This window comes from Arachis ipaensis, chromosome B01 (genome assembly GCF_000816755.2).
Source record: "Arachis ipaensis cultivar K30076 chromosome B01, Araip1.1, whole genome shotgun sequence".
NCBI classification, from domain to species: domain Eukaryota; kingdom Viridiplantae; phylum Streptophyta; class Magnoliopsida; order Fabales; family Fabaceae; genus Arachis; species Arachis ipaensis.
This window is the reverse complement of record NC_029785.2, coordinates 111349828-111350444: the sequence shown is the minus strand read 5'-3', so window position 1 is coordinate 111350444 and position 617 is coordinate 111349828.

Here is a 617-nt window from a genome sequence, read left to right as displayed (position 1 = left end):
TAAAAAATTTTTTTTTGGTAAAATAAGAACTTTTTTATTTAAATAGAAATCCTCTCTCTATGGCATTGTTGGTATAGTATATTTTTATTTTTTAGTTTTGGGTCATGGTGATTGGTGAGTATGGTATTTTGCTTGAAGCTATGACCCAAAAACAAAAAAAAATGGTTGGACAAAACCAGTAGAAAGCTTGTGAAGTATAAGTTTTCTTTTTAAAATGTTGGACCTTGGACTTGACTCACTCCACTTTTCCCCATATTTATCTTCAAGTTCTTTATTAATCTATGGATGGATGGACTATATGTTAGACTCAAGCTTTTTAATATTATGAGTTTACAAGTCCAAAACAGTAATGGGCTAATTATAATTAACCAAGTTATTGACAATGTAATTATTGACGCACAGATTCGTGTTATTAAGTGCACATTACCTTATGTTTGACCAAAACAAAAGAAAAATATATTTATTATGAGTTTAATTTTAACATACCAACAGTGTAAAATATTTTATATAATTGTATAATTACATTCGTTTTTTAGATGATCATATTATTTATATACGCGATCAATATAAAAAATAATTATTTTTATTGATGTTGTATTACGTAATTAGATACATAT